General features: G+C 42.0%; 1 protein-coding gene across 1 annotated transcript in view; it reads right to left on the reverse strand.

Moving 5' to 3' along the window:
• Positions 1-1,696: 1,696 nt before the first annotated feature.
• LOC124550869 (zinc finger FYVE domain-containing protein 1-like) overlaps positions 1,697-15,184 on the reverse strand; it is a 102,050-nt gene continuing 88,562 nt past the window's right edge. The window contains exon 12 of the mRNA XM_047125616.1: positions 1,697-6,214. The gene's annotated coding sequence lies outside the window, so the exon portion shown is untranslated. The remainder of the gene's footprint in view (positions 6,215-15,184) is intronic.

The following is a 15,184-nucleotide window of genomic DNA, read 5'->3' on the forward strand; positions in this document are numbered from 1 at the left end:
AAAAACAGCATTACAAGCTTCCATTACACTCAGAACATCATATCAATGAGCAAATACTTTAAGGATAAATACTTCTACTGATGAAAACGAGACAAGTCATTTGTAAATAAATTAAAATTTAAGGAACGTACTATAAAATGTACCTTGCTTGCCGGTAAAAAAATTGAAATCCTACACACAAAGACAAGGTGGCGCCTTAGTAAAACACTAACTGGCTTTAAAAAATGTTAATTATATGTTGTATCCTCACATCACACAAAGAGTATCATTATAACAACAAAAACAATTATTGATAAAATTATTTAATTAGATAGATAAATCTACTCACCAAGCGGCAAGGGGGGAACCCCCCCCCCCCCCCCCCCCCCCCCCCCACACACACACACACACACACACACACACACACACACACACACACACACACACAGAGAGAGAGAGAGAGAGAGAGAGAGAGAGAGAGAGAGAGAGAGAGAGAGAAGACTGTTGTCACTGGCAAGCTTTTGGAGCGAGTAGCTCCTTCTTCAGGAAGAAAGATCGAAGAGGAAGGAAGAAGGGTGAAGGAAAAGGACTGGAGAGGTCTAAGCAAAGGGATAGATTTTGGGAAAGTCACCCTGAACTGCGGGTCAAGGGAGACTTACCATACGGGATAAGAAGGAAAGACTCTTTCCTTCTCTTCCTGTGTGGTAGTCTCCCCTGACTCGCAGTTCTGGGTGACATTTCCCAAAATGTACCCCTTTTCCTAGACTTCTCCAGTCCTTCACCCTTCTGCCTGAGGAAGGAGCCACTGACTCCGAAAGCTTGCCAATCACAAAAGTCTTATGTGTGTGTTCTGCCGCCGCTTGGTGAGTAGATTTTTTTTTCTGTCTAATTAAAGGGTATCATTAGCAGTTTCTCTTGTTATAATGTCATTATCAGATGATTTCTTTAAAAATATAGAAAAAAGGGGGATAGTAAAATACTGGAAAATTTCTATATACAACTATACAAACATGAATGTCAAAGAGTGACTCATCAGATATACTCTGTCTGTTTAAACTGAACACTACAGTTAATTATGTAGGATTATACGATTATTTAGTTTCCTAATATTGCTACCTCCTTGTTCTTTTTAAATAGATCATCTGAGGAAAACTTGATAAGTTGAAACTGTTGATGATTCCCTTTGTGTGATCTTAGGCTGAAATATATAATTAAAAAAAAATACTTATCTGCCCGTTACTGCATGTATTTGTGTACCACTTCTTTTTGTGGCCACAAGATGTACCCATTGGCACAATGCAGTCTCAGTTTGGAATTCAAGAAACAAGCCATAGACAGCATTTGCCTTTTGAAAAGATGTGGTGTTCTACTTGTTTCCTGTATTTCAGCTATATGAGGTTGCTGGGGATAGTCTGTGTTGGTCCAGAAGTTGTTCATCATGTACAAGTCCTCAAGTTACATTAGTTTTGTTTTCTGGGTACAGGCAGAAGACAAGGAAGATGATGAATATAACAAAAGCTGACAAAGATTCATACTTACATTTTAGACAACAGTGAATATGTGAATAACTAACATCAAGCCAGAGATGATTTGGCAACAAGGATGTGATTCAGACTTAAAAAAAAAAAATATTAAAATTATTAGATACTAGAACCCACCAGGTTCTCCAACAGAGAAGTAGTAAAAAAAAAAAAAAAAAAAAATGCATAAAGAGCAAAGTAGCTAATGGAGAAATAGGTAAGTCCTTGTTGAGAAAATCAATTTATTACTATTATGACCAAACAGGTGGACATGGTACGAACTTCACAAAATGAACCTATAGGTTGAGCAATATATCCACATGGAAATAATTATCAGTAGCCATGTAACGTAACTACACAAAGCCTTAAAAATTATACATATGATAATGCAAGATAAAAAGGGGAACATGATACCGCAAAAAATTAAAATATGTAGACCTTGTGGTAAAATAGAGTAACTAATATGCTAACTTAGTATTTCCTTTCCACAAATCAATATGAAGTATGTAGCAGAGTTGGTGTAAGTAGCATGTGCTGATGATGGTAGCACACAGAAATGCTGTTAGCACTGTAGCAGCAGGCTTCATTTAACTTATGTGTTTGTATGCATTTTGGGAGGTGGGAGGGAGGGGTGGGGGGGGGGGGGGGGGGGGGAGATGTGAAGAAAACATGAAGGCTTTCAGTTTTAACAAAGTAATGGCACAGTTCATGATACATGAAAAAGTTGACTTTCAATTGATGTTCCTCAAGGCCATTATTCAGTAAAATGGAAAATTTTAAAATGTTCAAGGACTTAATTCCCGAAACCTAACTGTAATGGAACAGTTATTTATTACATTATCTACTGAGGTAATGGCATTTGAAAGCTCAGGAAAAGAAGTGTGCGGTGATGTGGCATTTATTAATATTTGCAATGTTATTTTTTGTTCAAGAGATGCAGAAACATGCTACACTTTAAATGTTAAGTACCTGTTAAATGCTTGTTGGCGTCCCTGCACTCACCAAGTGTTGGGAAGGAACACTTTGCTTGTTTCTCAGGCTGCCAATAGCTTCCATAAGAGCTCTTTACACCGTGTTGCTCACTTGCTTGTACACTGATAATAATTCTTCTTTTGGATTAATTTGTTAAATTTAAATTTATCCATGTTCAGATGTTAATGACTGCTCTATCATACAACCTGCTAAACATTTTTCCCACCTCTACATTTTCTGATGATGAGAGTTCCCGACAGTCTGGGAGTTAATTTATTGCATGTTTCTGATTATTTTTGATGAGTTTTCACTTTAAACACTGACTGTGTACTTCCCTGTAGAAGCTATCAGATGCCATTACATGTAAAAGAGCAGTATAAGGTGTTGTAAATATTATAGTAGCTTCAATACCATGGTAGACGAAGTGTTACAGGTAGCAACAGGAAATGCAGGATAAATATTATGATGGCCCACAATATGTGGGACATCCTGTGCACAGTGCACAGCTCTTGAGGATTTGAGAACAACTGATGTCACTACAAAATTATTCCATTATGGTGGTGAAATGTTAATCACCACGATAATTAATATCCTGAAGCAATTTCTGATGATATGCAACACTTTTACTGTTTCTCCACTATGAGAAAAGAATGTATTGATACAAAATTGTATGCTCCGTTGTGATAAATATGTGGCCCTTGGGAAAACCAATTGCAACAAATGTTTGACTTTTCAACAGTGGAAAACACTAAATTATATATGTTTCAATAAGAGAATGTCTGATACAAAACCAAGAAAATATTAAGCGAGCTGAATGAATGTGCAGAGCAAAAGTATCATCACATTTTAAGGAACTTAAGAAAATGCTTAAAGTAATCTATTAAAACGGCAATTCACACACTATGAAGGACTAGGCATTATGGAATGGTTCCACGTATCTTCAACACAGTGTCTTTACACAAACAACTACATAGCAAGCAAGCTAGCTCTTTCTTCTCTTCACAATTACTTTGGTTTGTGAGTACATCTCATTAGTACATAGATTACACCTTTCACTCATCTGACAGAATTTTCAAGTAACTGAAAATTTTTCTGTATTACAAATGAAAGACATATACTGGACAAGGTAAAATTGCCACACCCTACTCAGCAAGAGCTTACAATTCTGATCACCTCCACAATACAAACAACAATCCAGAGCTATCAGCAATCAACTTTCAAATCCTTACTTTGACAAAGTAATCACACTTCTTCAAGAATCACACACAAAAAAATTTAAAGACAAGTGAAGGTTCCTTTACCTTTTAAAATCTTATGCATCTCTTAAACAATTTTCTTTGAAACATGCAGAAATGTCTGTTCATATCAAATAATGATTCCAACAATGAAATAGTCATATATATAGAACTCCTCATTGTATTAAAAACAATAGGTCCATTTACTATGTAGACACTACTAACCTAGCAGTTGTTGCAAATAATGTATCTACACCTACAGCCTTCATGACCACACACGGGTTTCACAAGGCTTCCCTTCAAGAGAAATTACGAAGATTGTATATTCTTCATCATTTGTTAATGCTACTTATAAAAATATGTTGATAAATTCTTCAGAAGACAAACCAGCAAAAAGAGGTACTCATCATTTAATTTTATCTCCAGACAGACTGCACCACATGATGCACCCAGTAGTACCACTGTTCTAACAATCTCGTTTTATTTATAAAATGGCAGATAATTTGTTGTTTTGTATCAGGGCATAGAATCTAATTGGACCCCTCTGTTCCACAATGATGTCTTTATATAGGATCAGTTAAGAAGAATGAAACAATTATCACAACTGAGTAAGTACAACAGAAGATTGCACAGAGTACCACTCTAAACAAAACCTCTGGAAGCTTTATCTGTAATTTGCATGCTACTGACATGACAGGAGTGCTTCTGACATTAACACTATGATCATGTGAGAGAGAAATTAACACATTATCTGTAGCAAGTATAATGTGTACTGGAACTGGCAAAATGGATTTGGTTGCATTTGTACAGCCCCAACTGCATGTTTTATAATTACAGCTCTATGCCATGACGTTAATGATGGTTCTTTAACATTGTGAAGAGACATGACCTATGCATAAACAAAAGTGCAATGCACTGCTTTATGTAAGCAATAAATCAGGGAAGTCTACACAAAAAATCTGCAGAACTGATGCATAATGCAGCTCCTCTGGAAACTTGCGTGGTATCCTTTTTGATAAGCAAATTAATTTTAGGCTGTGTCAGTCAAAGTTATTACATTAGCCTTACACAAAATGATAACACAGTGACAAGGAGGATGAGAGTTTTCCAGATAATTTTGTTTCTTTGGTGAAGATACAATTCAGATGAAAGGGAAAGTAAATCACCATGATATGAGATATGGAGAACCTAGAGATCTGCTAAAATTCAATATGCAGTGCAATGTCATAAAGAATGGTATATGGCCCATTTATTTTTATGGAATGTAACAGAACTGCTGGAACATCTTAAAATGTTAATGTTACAAAACTGGCTAATCCTACAGTTTGATGAGGACTGGAGACAGTACATTCTTCACCTGATCAACATCACCACAAATTGTGATATTAAAACACCTACTTCATCATTGCATTGATAAGAAGATGGATGTTCTTCCATTTCACAGGTGCACCAGAGGTGATCCCCCTTGTATGATTTCTGAAATTAAAAATCTCATGCTTACTGGTTTTGAATCTACATACAGTAAAGTGTTGTGCTTGGCAAGAATTTTGATAACATTTAGCGATATGCATTTCTTGTTTTGAATGACTGTAACATCAGTTAAGATTCCAGAGATCTTGTGTGAATTTCTGTGTTTGCTCTTCTGCCATACCTTCCTTGACTTATGTGAACTTGTTTCTTTCTTTTTGCCCTGCCCAATACTCTGATAGTACAACAATCAGTGTCATGGATGGCACCTAATTCTTACAAATTGAGCAAAAATATATGCCAGTGTCCACAAGAAGGTGCAACCCACACAAAATTACAAGCAAGGAAGAAGTACGTGGGAATTTTTCAGACATGCCCGAGACTATTCGGCACTGAATTCTAAGAAACACGAACTGGCCTCGTTTAGGGTGCTTACTAAAACAGCACAAAAAGATGGAAACTGAACTTGTGCAATAAATGGAAGACAAATGAATACGAAATACATTTGCGTAAGATATTTTTGTTAATATGCCACTGATATACTCTTGTTCCTTTAACTATATCAATTTACTTTCAAATCTTCATGTTTTATCCTTCAATATATAAAAATAGAGATAAATTTTTATTTCCATGAGGCTAAAATCTTGTGATGTTATATAGGTAACAGTTCAACAATGTTAACTTCTTAGCATAGTCTGCTACAGGTTTAGAGTCTAACACTTCTTTCTCTTTTAACAGCACAAACAGAAGTAAACTCTGGTTATACATCTCTTCTTTAGGAGGAGTACTACTTTTACGGGACAATATAAACTGGCTACTACATAGTATGCCCTTGATTATTTGTGAACATCATGTAGCTGATTTTTTTTGTACTTTTATAATATACTGTAGCTTTACTCTAGCTTTCACAAAGAAAGCTGCATTGGAAACAATTCTGATGGAGTACACAACCTCAGGTTATAACAGATAATTGTGGAGAAAGCATGCAACTGTCGGTCCCAGGTATAGTGTAGCAGCATTGTTGACGTAAATGGCAAAGTGCTGAAAAGATAAAGAACAGCATTTAATAATGTTCCATACAAATACTCTGCTTGATAATTGCTAAGGAACCACTTCATATTGTGTTATAGCCTTTGTTAACATAGGTAGTACCAGGCAGTACATTTGTGTTCCTCCCTCACGACATGCAAGGTTAAAATTTTCTGCACAGAATGTCTTCTGAGAACATCCCACAGTTGCTCTAGAGGGTTTGGGCCTGGCTATATGTTCACTCCATGTTATCACGTTTTATTGTTCAGGCTATAAGGCCAGTTCTGTTGAGATGATTGTTGTCATTCATAAAAATTAATGGTACACTCTACCAGAAAAATATAAAACATTCCCTGTACAACAGTTCACCTTTCCCAACTCTTCTGTGGAGATGTGTAGTTATGTTTTTTTAATTAGTCAAAACATCCAATCAGACTGTGGTGACTCCACATCTACCCTAACTGTTGTACTTCAGTGTCTCTTAAATTGGTAACATTTGTTTTGTTTTGCTTTGCTTTGCTTTGCTTTGCTTTGCGGCTCAAAAAACAACTGGGGTCATACGCGCCCAAGTCAAAACTGTAGAACACGAACACACAGAGGAGTCAGTCCCAGTGGACAGAATAGGAGACAGCTAAAAACAGGCACATGCAAAAAGGGCTAAAAAACACCATACAGAAACGGAGGTCCAAAACTAAAAATTACATGGCCTTCGCCATATTGCTACAGCAGATAAAAAGTAAAATGCGGTCGACAGCCCACCCCTCATTTGCTAAACCGGCTGATAAAGCAGACGGAAAACCCAAGCTGGAACGTAAATTGTTAAATAAAATAAAATAAAAAAAGAGCATTCCAGCAGGAAGTGGCAGAGAGTTAAAATTTGGGCACAATGTGTACAAAGTGGTGAGGGAGCGTCACTCAGCAAATGACTATGGCTAAAAAAGCAGTGCCCAATACGCAGCTGAGTTAAAATAATCTTCTCCCGGAGCCGAGTTAAAATAATCTTCTCCTGGAGCCGAGTTAAAATAATCTTCTCCCGGCGGGAGGGCCAACAGTAGGTCGCCCAAGGTGCTGGGACCAACTTAAAAAGCCAAAGCTCATTCCCGTGAAGGGAGGACCACTGGCAATGCCAAATGGACACCACCTCCTGACAGATGGCAACGAAGAGATCATTGGGGGGAATATAGGTAGGTACTCACGGCCTGAGGAACGAGGACTGCAGCCTTGGCAGCACCATCAGCAAGCCTCTCTTCCTGGCAGACCGACATGACCACGGACCCACAGAAATATGACACTGGCTCCATGAAGAGTGAGCAAGTGACAGTTTTCCTGGACCCGCTGCACTGAGGGATGAGGAGTGTAAAACACACATAGACTTTGGAGGGCACTGAGTGAGTCTGAGCAGAGAGCTCGGCTGTAAATACTGAGGAGTGTGCCACAAAGATACAGGAGACAATGTCGAAGGGACACCCGACCCTATGATCAGTCCGAGAGCCATTAGTGTAGACAAAGGTACTATCGCGAAGGTCATGAAACTGGAGGTGATATACCTAGGCTGGAGTAGTGTCCTTGGGAAGCGAATGAAGACCTAGGTTAACATAGGCCACTTCACAAAGCCAAGATGGTGAAGGGTTCACACCCACTGGGAAAGTTAAAGGTAGTGTGAAGTTAGGCCACTGTAGTGCCCCATACTGATGATCAAAGGAATCATCACAGGAGGAAGCATAGTGGGGTGGCCATGCATGGCAGACAAATGGCATGCATATCTGCTGTGGAGAAAGTCACTGCGGTAGGACAGTGGTAGTTCAGCAGCTTCAGCATACAGACTCTCAACCGGGCTGTTGTAAAAGGCGCCCGTGGCCGAACGGATGCCATGATGGTGGATAGTGTTGAGACAACGGAAGAGGGATGGGCTTGCAGATGCATAAACAAAGCACCCATAGTCTAGTTTCGAATGGATGAGGGACCGGTACAAATGGAGGAGGATGGTTCGATCAGTACCCCAGGAAGTACCATTGAGGATACGTAGGAGATTGAGCGATCTCCTACAGCGGGCTGTCAGGTAAGACACAGGGGAAGTCCAAGAGTTTCCTATCGAGCATGAGCCCCAGAAATTTCGTAGTTTCAACTAATGGAAGGGCAACAGGCTCAAGATGTAGAGATGGTGGGAGAAACCAAGTGCACCGCCAGAAATTCGTACAGACGGTTTTGTCAGGGTAAAGCAGAAGCCATTGTCGATGCTCCAGGAGTGAAGACGATCAAGACAGCGCTGAAGATGCCGCTCAGTGAGACAGGTCCATGAAGAACTGCAATAGATGGCACAATCGTCTACAAAAACAGAGCTGGAGATGCCCAGCAGGAGACAGGCCATTATAGGGTTAACGGCAATAGCAAAGAGGACAACACTCAGGATGGAACACTGAGGCACACCATTTTCCTGGATAAAGGTGTCCAAACAAGGCAGAACCCACAAGCACCTTGAAAACTCGGTCTTGTAAAAATGCCTGAAGAAAATGGCAGGAGCCCATGGAAGCCCCACGTGTAAAGAGTATGGAGGATACCAGTTCTCCAGCAGGTGGCGTAGGCCTTCTCCAAATCGAGTAACACGGCCACAGTCTGGGATTTCTGCAGAAAACCATTCATGACATGGGTGGACAAAGTAACGAGATTGTCAACTGCAGAACGACGTGCTCGAAATCCACACTGTGCATTCGTTAGTAAATGGCGAGACTCGAGCCACCACACCAGCCAGGCATGAATCATATGTTCCATCACCTTGCAGACATAGCTGGTAAGAGAGATGGGGTGGTAGGTAGAAGGAAGGTTTTTGTCCTTACCGGGCCTAGGTGTGGGATGGTGACTTCAGGCCAGTGTCCAGGACGTGCCCTCAGCCAGATGTGGTTGTACGTGTTAAGCAGAAAGTGCTTGCCCTCAAGAGAAAGGTGCTGCACCATTTGACTGTGGATGGCGTTTGGCCCTGGGGTGGAGGATCAGGATGAACTGAGAGCGTGTCTGAACTCCAGCATAGTGAAGGCGGCACTGTATTACTCATGATTCTGAGAAGAGAAGGGTATCACCCGAGCCTCCTCCACTCACTTCCGATGGATGAAAGCAGGGTGATAGTGGGAAGAGCTCAAAACTCCTGCAAAATGGCGGCCCAAGGTGTTGGAGATAGCAATAGGGTCCACGACGACATTGTTAGCTACTGTCAGGCCGGAAATTGGGGAATGGATCTTGGTTCGAGAGAGCCATCTGAGGTTGGCCCAAACGACAGAGGAAGGTGTGGAACTGTTAAAGAACTAGTGAATGAAATCCAGCTAGTCCTTTTGCTATCCCAGAGAACTCTACGACATTTTGCATGCATCTGTTTATAATGAATGCAGTTTTCCGGTGCAGGGTGGCGGTTAAGAATGCAGAGAGCACGTCTCCAAGCACGAATTGCGTCGAGGCATGCCTCCGTCCACGGGACTGGGACACAACGTGAGATAGTCCACCTGGTCTTCACAGCTGGGGAAATCTTGTTCTTTGAAGGTTGCCAGGGAGGGATAAAGCTGCCAGTCAGCCTTAGTGAGCCACCATTTGGGCATGCATGCGGAGAGCACACGGGAAATGGTCGCTCGAGTAGGACTCAGAAAGAATGGACCACTCTAGACGATGGGCAAGCTGGGCAGTGCAAAAGGATAGGGCCAAATGGGAATAGGTGTGCAAGGAGTCAGAAAGGAAATTGGGTGCTCTAGTGTTAAGGCAGAAGAGGTTAAGTTGGTTAAGAAGGTCAGCCAAGAGGGCACGTCTCTGACAGGTCCTGGGAGAATCCCAAATGGAATGATATGCATTAAAGTCACCGAGTAGCAAAAACAGGGGAGGTAGCTGCCCAATAAGTTGAAGTTAGTCTGCCCTGGTGACAGTGAATGATTGAGGGACATAGATAGTACAGAGAGAAAAAATCCAGTGGGGAAGGAGAAGGCGAACTGTCACAACTTGAAGACTGGTAGTCGGCAAAATGGGCTGACTATGAATGTCATCCCATATGAGCAGCACGACGCCCCCATGAGAGGGAATGCCCACCTCAGGGGTAAGGTCAAAACGAATCGGTAAGAAATGTGAAAGCTCGAAGCGGTCGTGAGGGCGCAATTTCGTTTCCTGAAGGCAGAGTACAAGGGGATGCTGCCACACTAAAAGCAGCCGTAAATCCTCTCTGTGGGACTGAAGGCCACAAACGTTCCATTGGAAGAGAGTCATGATGATGAGACAGGGTGTCACCTCGGCAGCTGCCGGGTGACAGCTGGGGAAGAGGAGCTGCTACAGAGCACAGAAGTAGGAGGATGTGCTCCATGGGTCCACATAAGCATCAGCTTGTTTGTTCAGTTGGTCTGGGGAGTCCAATGCTAAAAAACAGTTGTTGGTGCACGCCAGTGACACCAAGGCTGGCCGGGCTAAGGTATCACGTGCCAACACCATCTAAGAGGATCTTCGAGGCGGCGAAGGAGAAGACTGTTTGCCTTTGGAGGACTTCTTTGAGCCATTCTGGGTAGATGAAGGTGGTTTCGCCCCTTGAGGCAAGAGTTTGATGGCTTGTTGCACAACTTGATGGGTGAAGGGGGGGGGGGGGGCGTTGGTGATGCTACATTGACACTGGGCGATTTCACGACCTCAGAGCTGAATTGGAGGTTGCATATCAGCGTAGCCACGTCCTTCATGGAGCGAGGGGTAACAAGAACAGAACTACAGGTGAAACTACCTGGCAGATTAAAAATTTGTGCCGGACCGAGACTCAAACTCGGGACTTTTGCCATTCGCGGGCAAGTGCTCTACCATCTGAGCTACCTAACCACGACTCACGCCCCATCCTCACAGCTTTACTTCTGCCAGTACCTCGTCTCCTACCTTCCACACTTTACAGAAGCTCTCCTGCGAACCTTGCAGAACTAGCACTCCTGAAAGAAAGGATATTGTGGAGACATGGTTTAGCCACAGCCTGGGGGTGTTTCCAGAATGAGATTTTCACTCTGCAGCGGAGTGTGTGCTGATATGAAACTTCCTGGCAGATTGAAACTGTGTGCCGGACTCAGACTTGAACTCGGTAATTGGAAGGTAGGAGGCGAGGTACTGGCAGAAGTGAAGCCGTGAGGACGGGGCGTGAGTCGTGCTTGGGTAGCTCAGATGGTAGAGCACTTGCCCGCGAAAGGCAAAGGTCCTGAGTTCGAATCTCGGTCTGGCACACAGTTTTAATCTGCCAGGAAGTTTCATATCAGGGTACACTCCGCTGCAGTGTGAAAATCTCATTCTGAGAACTATAGGTAACAGACGGGAGAACACAGGGTTAGCCAGTAACTTACGAGCAACTGGATAAGGCACATTTTCCTTTACCCGGATCTCTTGAACAGCCCGCTCAAGATACACTGGACACTACTGAGAGGAGGCGGCATGGCCACCATTGCAGTTGATACAGCAGGAAGGAGGAGGTGGACAATCGCCCTTGTGCGCATCCCTACCACAGGTGACTTCGCTGGGTGTCGACATGACGTTGTAGTGTGGTTAGAACGATAACACTGGTAGCAGCGCATCGGGTTCAGAATGTATGGCTGGACCGTGATAATGTTATTGTCTGCTTTGAGCGTGGACAGAAGCACCACTCTATCAAAGGTGAGAAAAAGACAGCTCAGGTGGGCGCTAAGGAGGAATCTACCTTTTTTCATTACACGATGAACGGCAATGACACCCTGATCAGAGGTAAGATTGTATTTAGGTCTCTGTTAGGCCGTCGAGCAGCCTGGTGTAAATTACACCACAGGAAGAATTCAAAGTTCTTTGGGCCTCGACACGAACAGAGTAACTGTGGAGAAGCAAGGCAGCAAGCAGTTGTTGTGCTTGATAATCAGAAGTGGCCATTTCGTAAATGAGAGCACGATATCACGGGGCCAGAAATTGCATCTACATCATTCTGAATAATAAACGGATTTACCGTGGTGAAGGACTGACCGTCTTGAGTACGTGATACCATGAGGAACCGTGGTGCAGCAGGAAGGGACTTCGAATCATTAGCCTTGTTGCATTTACGTTTTGTTGAAGTTGAGTGGGAAGATGATTGACTCATTGTGAGGAAATCCCACCATGATTGCCAGTGTCTCTGGTGGCTGCTCCTTCCAACAGGGGGCCCCCTTCACAAGGGGGCACAGCCGCCTTAGGTGATTGTTCACACCTCAGGTCACACCTCCTGAACACCTGACGGAGGGACCAATTGACAATTTGGGAAGGTTACAGCTTGGCAGTCACCTCTCCCTGGTCCTGGCCTGCACCAGGGGGTACATGCGAACCCCACCTGTCGACCCATGGCTGGGAATTATGCGTTACCCAGTCACCTGTTACGCGTCAGGCGCGTGTGTCGGTCTTCAGGAGCATTCAGGGGGGAAGAAGATGCTGAAGCGGAGGAACGAGAGAAGAAGGTAAACAAAGAAAGGAAAAGGGAGCGAAAAAGAAATGCGAGACCATTTGTACATCAGCGACAGAATACAGAACATTCTCAAGAATATCCCAGACATATTCCCCAAGGGAGTGGAAAAAATAGCAAGAGGATAGACATGCAACACGGAAGGGAAAAAATGCTGCAAAGGCTGGGGCCGTGTGGTAACCAAGCATGAACCCGCCAAAGAGTGGCGAGCCCCCGGGGCGGGGGATTGGGAACATGTTCCTCATTTTCTCCACACCCAGCAGTGACAACAATTGCATGTTATACTGAACCAGAATTCTTCTGGGAATGTTGCAGATGCCCACAACTGTGAGCCTTCTCGACTAGGAAATGACAGTGAGCTTTTTTAAATTCTTCAATGAACATCAAAAATCACAAGGTAGTTACATACTACGATTTCAGCTGTCCACTGCAGTCATCTTCATCATCAAATCTAAGCGAAAAAAATCTTCTGAATGCTGCCTGTGTGTATGAATGGTGTGTGTTCCTCTTTTGCTGATGAAAGCTGTGGCTGAAAGCTTTGTGTAAGTGTCTTTTTAATTGTGCCTGTCTGCAACTTAACATTTTATATTATTGTTATTGCATCCTGGATTTTCCATTCTTTTTATGCTCAGAAGATATTTTTCTTTTGTTTTTACATGAGAAGACAGCTGCAACAGAAATCTGAAATCAGACACAGCGTGTAACTAACTTGGTCATTTAACAAACAATGAAAAAATACCTTTGCAATCCTGTATCACCCATTTTTGACAATTATGTCACACTTCAAAAAATGACAGTGTGTTGCAATCGGTGGAATGCACCATACGGGTCTCTGAATATGGATTTCAACAGAGTATATTGTGAAATGTGGTGACACCAATTCATCTCAAGCTGACCAACTGTCACCCAAGTGACACCATGTAGTGGTACTCCAACAGCAGTACTCACCATACTCTTAAATACAACACTACCAACGACTTCCTTCACCCCTGACAGTGTCTTGGGGTTAAAAATTCAACACATCAAATTTGTCTTTTCAGTTGGACTGCATACTGCTATTATGTGTATCATTGAGATAGATTGCTTCACAGTACTAATAACTTCAAGGAAATATGTGGCTGCAACATAACGATGCATATGAAAATTTCATTTTCCTGTAGCAATTGTCAAGCAGTGATGTTAACAAATGAACAAGAAATAAAGGTAGTAAACTGGTTAGTTTATTGGCAGCAACATGTCAATGATATCTTATTAAGGTGTAGAAAACTTTTGTTGGTTCCAGTCACAAACTAGAAGAAACAATCAATGATGCACCCCACAGTGGGAACTATTTTCCAGGCACATGTGCAGTTTTATTAAAAAATAAATCATTCTTACTTAATTGGTAACTGGATTTATAGGTTTAAATATCATAAAGTGATGAAATGGGAAAATTCTTAACTACTAAGCAGAAAGAGCTGGTAGTTTTATTGGGCCATTATTCCATACGCACACAATTTCACTTTATTATCTAGTTATTTTGAGACCCTGTAATCACTGACACAGTATATCTAATTTCACGATGAACCAGTTGCCAGTCATTTTCATATCATGGAGGGCATTATCTTTCCTTTAGTTGGCTGTCATTATTTGACAAGTCACATATATCATACAGTCAACCATTCAAAAATGATCAATATCCACAATTAACTCAGAAAAACAAAAATCCAGTCCAAATTAATAAGGCACTGTATACAAATGTGTCAATTGTCTGCACATTTTGTGAAATTTACTTAACAGTAAGCAATGTATTTCTGTAAACACACACACACACACACACACACACACACACACACACACCCTGAGAGAGAGAGAGAGAGAGAGAGAGAGAGAGAGAGAGAGAGAGATGTTTTTAGAATATTCTTGAGCAGCTGATACATTTGCGTACATATTCAGATATAAATGAGCTTTACATGCATTTTCCAAGTTATCTGTACACAATGATCACTTGAAAATGGCACAGGGGCTGACTCTGTTAGACATGACTTTTTATCTAACATTTGGAGCCTGGCAAAGGAAAAAAAAAAATTGACATCACTTAATTTTACACCTCAGATCAAAGAAGCTAATAACATTTCTTAAAACAATTCGCTGTTATGATATGGTCCAAAAATGGTTGACCCCTCAACCTAGTCCACAAACAAATCTTTCAACCCACTTCATGATCCATCACCACACTAAAGTGAGAGATTTTCTTCACTGATAGTTCCACTACCTCCAAATGTGCCCTGAAATGAGAGAACATCGTTTTCAAAATGGTAACTGCTGTAAGTTGTGCTCAAGGCTTCCCAGTTCTGCTCCCTTCGTCTCGTCTACACCAAATGATTTTCCTGTTTTGTGTGTTCACATACAGTCTACACTGAAGCTTCCTCAGCAGATTAAAAGTTGATGTTGGACTGGGGCTCTAAGCTTGAATGCTGCTGTGGTGTTATTACAATTGCAGAATGCTGTTACCAGCTGAGCTACACAGGAACAACACATGAGCTACCCTCACAGAA

This window comes from Schistocerca americana, chromosome 9, assembly GCF_021461395.2.
Source record: "Schistocerca americana isolate TAMUIC-IGC-003095 chromosome 9, iqSchAmer2.1, whole genome shotgun sequence".
Classification (NCBI taxonomy): Eukaryota; Metazoa; Arthropoda; class Insecta; order Orthoptera; family Acrididae; genus Schistocerca; species Schistocerca americana.